Raw genomic sequence first — 7,500 nt, 5'->3', positions numbered from 1 at the left:
GCCACGAAGCCGTTCGGCAGGCGCCCAAATCCCCGACCTCGCCACCACCAAGCAACGGAGCCAACCCCGCGTCCCCCTCACCTCACCTCACATGAACACACCCGCACGCATTTTCCCCCACCCATAGAGCTGGAAGGGGAGGTTACCTGGCCGACCGGTTTTTATCCGAGAAACCCTTATCGGGGTTAACTCTCACGGTTTCCGGCGATCAGGGAATTGGATGACCTCCCCCGTGCTACGTGGCACCGCGGCGCTGCGACCAGCCTTAATATGGTGTGGTCGCGGCATGGGGCATTTGGCCACCGCGGTTGAGGCGCATTTCCCCCCACACACACCCCCACGGGTCGACGGGGCAAGCAGGGGAGGGACGGGACAGCATGAATAGCGGGACCGCAGGAGCTGTTGCGCATAGTCATGGAGGGTTGGGATAATTACGCTTGAGCGCGCAGGCCCCATTGTTAGGAAGGGTAAGGGAGTAATTAGGATGTACGCCGCCAACGCAGCTCACTGATTAGCAGATCAAAAGCGCCCGGAACCGCCGTGCGCGGGCTCGAGGTGCACGAGCCCATTGTTCAGCGCAGCATCCCCTTTGAGGTAGGGAGGATAAATAGAGGGGCGCAGAGGGGAAATCGCTCTCTTACTCCAGCGCCAGGCGACCAGACGCAGCTCCAGCCAGCGACCCGGACGTCCGTGTGACGCACCGAGGCACGCGGTTAGCACAAGGATCAGCGGACCGCCGTGGACACTTAACAGTGAGTAAGAAGGTGAATTAGAATCATAGCAGATAAATCGGGAATAGGTATAGAGGTATCAGCGTAGGCCAGCCTCGTCGACTCACTGATTTAGTTCCAGGTAGCGGATAATAAATCATTAATAGCTGATCGTGGCCTCGTGTGATCTCGTGTTATAAGTGTGAACGCGTGTGGTACGGTGTATGCGTAAGCTCTCGGCGTGCGTAATCGGCGTACCCCAGGTGCGCGATCATAACGTAAGCGGCCAGCAGGCGGCGAGCGCTGCGCAGAGCGGCGCAAGAGTGGGTATCGCGTGTGGAGCTGTATGTGTGTGCGCGCACGTTCACGACGTGTATAATACAGGTGCGCGATCCTAACGCGAGCGGTCAGTGTTGAGTGAGTGCCGCGCAGAGCTGTGTGTGGGAGTGCGCATACGTTCGTTACGTGTCGGATACGGATGCGCATTGGTAACGTGCCGCACAGGGCTATACTGCGAGCACGGCGTTTGATTGATGATGATGTGCGCACGTATGCTCGCAGCGTGGGAGCGCGGCGCGAGGCTGTAATAGTAGGGGCGCGTTCGAATGCCGGCGAAACCGTAGCGGGTAATAGGGAGGTGGGGTAACGTAAACGGAATAGGGGATGCAGGCGGGAGGGACCCCGGGGGCCAACGGCCCCCACACATCCACGCAAGCTCCCGATGCTCCGTTTTGAAGTTTTAAAATGAAACAACTTTGAATTGTGTTATGTTTTGAATTTGATAATTCTATTTCTTCATTAAAAGCTTGTTATTTTACATCTGGAAGACTTCATTGAAAACGACATTTCGTGTGAATTTTCTCTCGTCGTGAAGTAGATGGCCTTGCCGGGGTTCTGTTCGATGCGGACTTTCACCTGGTTGGGATCGTGGGGTTGAGATGAGGCGACACAGAGCTGCTGGCCGTGCCAGAAGACCGCCGTCTGCAGATCAATTCCAACGCGATCGAACGTCTGTCCCTGTGCCTCTGTCGTTCATGCAGGGGACGCGTAGGTTTGCAGCGCCCCCTGCATGAAAACCGAACGTGCAGCGTTCGTCACGAAGTTGTGCGTAAGCGCCATAACAAGGCGCTGTCAGCTGACCTGCCACCACGTGCACGGTTCAACAGGGGGCAGCCGAGAGAGAGAGCGAGGTGCCTAGGGGTCGACCAAAGGTTAAACCCCCGGCCCCCCACCCTCCCTAAGGCCCCTTAAGATAAGACCTTCCAGAAGGTTCTGGGAGGGGGGGGGGTCAGGAGGGGAGGGGCGACCCCGACGTGGGGATAAAAGTCCGGCCCTCTGGACGGGCCAGGCGGTGTTCACCAGCTCAAGCCTGAGGACATCCCAAGACGTGAAGACTGGAGCGGCACCCGGGGACCCTCAACGAGGCTCTAGCCAGAGCCGCGTTGTAGCGGACCCGAGGTGAGCTCCTGTACCCTGGCTGGGACGGCTCGTCCAGTCTTCCCTGAACGCCGCCGGGCTCAGGGACCCGTGGGTAGCAGAGCCCGGAGTGTGCAGGCTGCTGCTGCTGCTGCGGTAGAAGGGGCTGTCACTCCCGTGGGCTGTCGGGTGGAAGGGGCCGTACTCCTGCGTGTTAGAGTCGTGGCTAGAGGAGCCGAGTTCGACAGAGTTGTTACAATAAACGCGTTGCCTCAACCAGACGTCCCCGTGTGGTGAGTCAAGGACACGAGACTGACACTAAAGAGCGTCGCCAGTGGGTTTTCAAAGCACCTTCGTCTTACAGAAATCAATTTCGCGTGAGCCCACCGCATTACAACAATGCTCAGCTGTAGCTCACGTGACTTCTGCCGCGACAATGTCTGGATGTTTTCGCCTGAGGACGACTGCTCGTGTTGCGATCGAAACGTCTTGATTTATTATTTTTTTTCTACCTACGTGACTTTACTGAAAGAACCAAAGAGTATGAAAGACGTCTTGTCTGCTGATCTTGTTCATGTCAGTGTATATCGATATCCCACATTGCTTACACTACACACCACACACATCGGTTTCATTTTATTATTCAATTCTGTTTTTCTTGAGTAAGCAAGCAAGTGAAGTTAATATAAAGGATTTAAAAATGAAAGATCCCCTCTTGACATGCCCCGTATATTCCCGAGGGCACTAGCGTTGACCCGTTTTACCACTTTCAAGAACCTGGCGGCTTCAATTTAACTGCTCTATAAATAGTCTCCAGTGTACAGCGTGGGGGCAGGGATTTCATGCCATGTGGTTAGTCAACATTTGCGTCATCATGAAACGGGCGGCTAGAGTCCTCTCTTCCTCTGGCTTGAGATGGCTGCCACCTATGGGTCAGATGATTGCCACCATTAAGCAATTGGTATTAAATATTGAATTTTTTTCCCCTAAACAGTGTAAAATTTTGAAAAATTTTTACAAATTAATTGTCACGCACAACGAGTCTGTGTGCAAAATGTCAGCTCGATTGGATCACGGGAAGTGGGTTAAAAAACGACCGAAAGATTTGCACGGTCATAAGCAAGCAAGCACGCAAGCAAGTGAACTTATTATAAAGGATTAAAAAATCCAGGGAAAAACTGCAAAGTCTTCCAGAAAAAAGCACTGTACACCAACGCTGTGCAAAAATCCCAGTGGGATGCCAGTCAAACAACAACAACCACAAGACAACTTAGATTAAAGCCATCATTCTAACTGTACTACAACAAACAAACATGGCCAAACCAAAAAACTTTTGAAATCACCAAAATGAAGCCATAAGCAATGTAACAGTGATCATAGGAACTGTGACCGAAATGTCACAATAAACGACACAAAGCACGTTCCACCAAACCCTGTAGCCAAAGCTGGCTGCATGAGTCGCTCCACAACAGCAGGAGCATCAGTAGGAGTATAAAAACTATTTCAAATGCACCTTTAAAGATCTAAGGTGGAGAGCTCTGAAATCAGCTCGTATGCAGGTGCTCCGTGGATTGTTGCATTGCAAGAAAATGTGATGATGACAGCTTGGAGAGGCCTCCATCCAGCATAGGATTTAATTTTGGTTGATAATGATGAACATGAATCTCTCACTCGGCTTTGCCGCCTGTTTACATAAAAGACTCCCCTGAGCTGTATCGCCACTAGGTGGCACCATATCACAATTTACTCCAATTCTGGCAATATGTTCACGAGATGCATGAAAACGTCGAGGTCGGCTCGCCAGAAGAGGGCTCCGGGAGAGAGTTGGTGTAGCTTTGTTATTCCTTCATTGCAGGAACGAAGACTACAGTGGTTGACTAGATGGTTTACTGTATTTACCAGGTAAGGTTGCCCTTTGGGTTTATTGCCGACGCAACTCAACAACTTAAGCAAGATAAGCGGACTTCCTCACTGCTCGGAACGTGAACCAACGCTCACGGACGGCGCAGTAACGAGGATATGACCTCGCGGCTAGGAACGGAAACGCACCATCCCTGCAGATCATTGCCAAAAACCTCGACTGCCGCTGGGACATCCCAAACAAATACAATCTCGGTTGGAATGTTTCCACGAAAGCAAACCGTCCTGGATTGTTTAAAACTGTTTCCAAAGACCAGCATAAATGTTCCATTTCTCTGTTAAATGTTCACCATTCATCTCCTCTGGTTCGTGATGGCAGACTAGCGCGGTGACACACTGGGTGGGTGTGGCAGGACAAAGTGGCAAGCGAGTGGAGCAGAGGGAAAGCCAACTAGTTTCCCTTGCCAAATGAATCTAACAAAAAAAACGCACACAGAGTTGTAATGTTCGGGCCTTTAATAACCCTTGATCAAGATAAAAATGTACGTCTTGTTTGGGGCTGTGTCAGTGGTAAAGGTCACAAGGCTATCACAATTTGTTCAACGAATTGTGCAACGCAACAGTAAATTCCTCTCCACTTAGTGCAACAAGTGAAGGATAATTTATTCCATCACGCGGTAATATTTAACTCTTAGGTTATTTCCTTGTTGCCGTTGTTGTGATGGGAAATGAACAGAAACACATTCCTGCGGAGGGAGCTGGCAGGAACGTTGGGTTGCTCGGTCAATGGCCTGCAGGGTCAACGGCGGCGTGGTGTATTCCGCAAATATGCCCGACTGTGAGGGCGGGCACAAGCCGGCGTGAGTAGGTGAAACGTTGAGTTTTATAAGGGCACCACGGGGTGACCAGCCCCTCCCCACCCAGCCTCTCCCCACCCAGCCCCACCCTCCCCACCCAGCCCCTCCCTCCCCACCCAGCCCCACCCCTCCCACCCCCCACCCAGCCCCACCCCTCTCACCCCCCACCCAGCCCCACCCTCCCCACCCAGCCCCTCCCCACCCTCCCCTCTCCACCCAGCCCCACCCCTCCCCACCCAGCCCCTCCCTGCACGACGGACGGACGGACGGACACAATAATCCCCTGTGGGCTGGTGTAACCAGGAGGTTCCTACCAGTAACAATGTTGCCAATTGCTTCGTTTTTATTTGGAAAGTCCCGGCTCTCCCGTGACGAGGTGGATCCGCACGACGATGTGTGTGAAGTGACTGTCATCGACAACACGACGATGAGGTGACGACGTGTATCCCACCGGCGAGGGTGGTGAATGGTGTCGTGGCTCTGGGGGCGGAGGGGCGTGAGATGTGGCTCACATTTCCTTAATGACTTGGTCAAGGTGCCACGTGCACGTGCATCTCACAGCGCGATTTGGGCAATTAGAACACACGACGGAATTGATTACACCTGCTTGCTTCATCAATTAAAGCCCATCGAGAATCAATTATTCTGAATGTGTTTGTGTGCATCGATTAGGGGCCGTCATTAAAATGACGTCACGCACCTGGCGTGACGTCATTTATGGACGGCCCCTTAACTACTTTTCATAGAGGATTTCACCACGGCCAAGTCGCGCGTGGTCATCATTGGTTGCCTCCCAACCACGCGGTGTTCACACAACTGCTGCAGCCGTGTGTGTGTAGGTGAGTGTCTGTGTGTGTAGGTGAGTGTCTGTGTGTGTGTAGGTGAGTGTCTGTGTGTGTGTAGGTGAGTGTCTGTGTGTGTAGGTGAGTGTCTGTGTGTGTAGGTGAGTGTCTGTGTGTGTGTAGGTGAGTGTCTGTGTGTAGGTGTGTGTCACTGTGTGTGTAGGTGAGTGTCTGTGTGTGTGTAGGTGAGTGTCTGTGTGTGTAGGTGTGTCTGTGTGTAGGTGTGTCACTGTGTGTGTGGTGAGTGTCTGTGTGTGTAGGTGTGTGTCACTGTGTGTGTGGTGAGTGTCTGTGTGTGTGTAGGTGTGTGTCACTGTGTGTGTGAGTGTCTGTGTGTGTAGGTGAGTGTCTGTGTGTAGGTGTGTGTCACTGTGTGTGGTGAGTGTCTGTGTGTGTAGGTGTGTGTCACTGTGTGTGTAGGTCAGTGTCTGTGTGTGTCACTGTGTGTGTAGGTGAGTGTCTGTGTGTGTGTAGGTGTGTGCCACTGTGTGTGTGGTGAGTGTCTGTGTGTGTGTAGGTGTGTGTCACTGTGTGTGTAGGTGTGTCTGTGTGTGTGTAGGTGTGTGTCACTGTGTGTGTAGGTGAGTGTCTGTGTGTGTAGGTGTGTGCACTGTGTGTGTGGTGAGTGTCTGTGTGTGTGTAGGTGTGTGTCACTGTGTGTGTGGTGAGTGTCTGTGTGTGTGTAGGTGTGTGTCACTGTGTATGTGGTGAGTGTCTCTGTGTGTGTAGGTGTGTGTCACTGTGTGTGTGGTGAGTGTCTGTGTGTAGGTGTGTGTCACTGTGTGTGTGGTGAGTGTCTGTGTGTGTGTAGGTGTGTGTCACTGTGTGTGGTGAGTGTGTGTGTGTAGGTGTGTCACTGTGTGTGTGGTGAGTGTCTGTGTGTGTAGGTGTGTGTCACTGTGTGTGGTGAGTGTCTGTGTGTGTAGCTGAGTGTCACTGTGTGTAGCTGAGTGTCACTGTGTGTAGCTGAGTGTCACTGTGTGTGTAGCTGAGTGTCACTGTGTGTGTAGCTGAGTGTCACTGTGTGTGTACTGTGTGTGTAGCTGATATCACTGTGTGTGTAGCTGAGTGTCACTGTGTGTAGCTGAGTGTCACTGTGTGTAGCTGAGTGTCACTGTGTGTAGCTGAGTGTCACTGTGTGTAGCTGAGTGTCACTGTGTGTGTGTAGCTGAGTGTCACTGTGTGTGTAGCTGAGTGTCACTGTGTGCTATGTGTGTAGGTGAGTGTCACTGTGTGTAGCTGAGTGTCACTGTGTGTAGCTGTGTGTGTAGCTGAGTGTCACTGTGTGTAGCTGAGTGTCACTGTGTGTAGCTGTGTGTGTAGCTGAGTGTCACTGTGTGTAGCCGAGTGCACTGTGTGTAGCTGTGTGTGTAGCTGAGTGTCACTGTGTGTAGCTGTGTGTGTAGCTGAGTGTCACTGTGTATAGCTGAGTGTCACTGTGTAGCTGAGTGTCACTGTGTGTAGCGAGTGTCACTGTGTGTAGTGTGTGTGTAGCTGAGTGTCACTGTGTGTAGCTGAGTGTCACTGTGTGTAGCTGAGTGTCACTGTGTGTAGCTGTGTGTGTGTAGCTGAGTGTCACTGTGTATAGCTGAGTGTCACTGTGTGTAGCCGAGTGTCACTGTGTGTAGCGAGTGTCACTGTGTGTAGTGTGTGTGTGTAGCTGAGTGTCACTGTGTGTAGTGTGTGGTGTAGCTGAGTGTCACTGTGTGTAGCTGAGTGTCACTGTGTGTGTAGCTGCTGCTGCGTGTGACGAGGTGGTCTGGCTCGACTCGTCACAGCGGCACTGTGACACTCCGCGAGATGGCGCGCGCCAGC

This window comes from Lethenteron reissneri, unplaced genomic scaffold (genome assembly GCF_015708825.2).
Source record: "Lethenteron reissneri isolate LAM-NWPU_2019-01 unplaced genomic scaffold, ASM1570882v1 scaffold_1324, whole genome shotgun sequence".
In the NCBI taxonomy this organism is placed as follows: Eukaryota; Metazoa; Chordata; class Hyperoartia; order Petromyzontiformes; family Petromyzontidae; genus Lethenteron; species Lethenteron reissneri.
Note: the sequence above shows the minus strand (reverse complement) of the source record.